Source organism: Arachis ipaensis, chromosome B06 (assembly GCF_000816755.2).
Source record: "Arachis ipaensis cultivar K30076 chromosome B06, Araip1.1, whole genome shotgun sequence".
NCBI lineage: Eukaryota > Viridiplantae > Streptophyta > Magnoliopsida > Fabales > Fabaceae > Arachis > Arachis ipaensis.
The window spans coordinates 30859746-30860355 of record NC_029790.2 but is presented as its reverse complement, the minus strand read 5'-3'; positions in this window follow the sequence as shown (position 1 = coordinate 30860355).

Sequence of the window (610 nt, the reverse complement as noted above, 5' to 3'; positions counted from 1 at the left end):
GGGCTATCAGAAATAGGACCAGCCTTTAGAGCCTTTAGTAACTTGGTGACCTCTTTCTGCACCACTTCCTTCATGGCTGGATTTAGCCGCCTCTGTGGTTGAACCACTGGCTTAGCATCGTCCTCCAATAGGATCTTATGCATGCATCTTGCTGGGCTGATGCCCTTAAGGTCACTTATGGACCACCCAATAGCTGTCTTGTGTGTCCTTAACACTTGAAGTAGCGCTTCCTCTTCCAGGGGATTTAAAGCAGAGCTTATGATCACCAGAAAAGTGTCACCTTCTCCCAGAAATGCATATTTCAGGGATGGTGGTAATGGTTTGAGCTCGGGTTTAGGAGGTTTTTCCTCTTCCTGAGGAAGTTTCAGAGGCTCTTTCAATTCCTCTGAATCCTCCAGATCAGGCTGAACATCTTTAAAGATGTCTTCCAGCTCTGATTCGAGACTCTCAGCCATGTTGATTTCCTCTACCAAAGAGTCAATAAGATCAATTTTCATGCAGTCTTTTGGTGTGTCTGGATGCTGCATGGCTTTGAAAGCATTCAACTTAAACTTATCCTCATTGACTCTCAGGGTTACTTCCCCCTTTTGGACATCAATGAGAGTTCGTC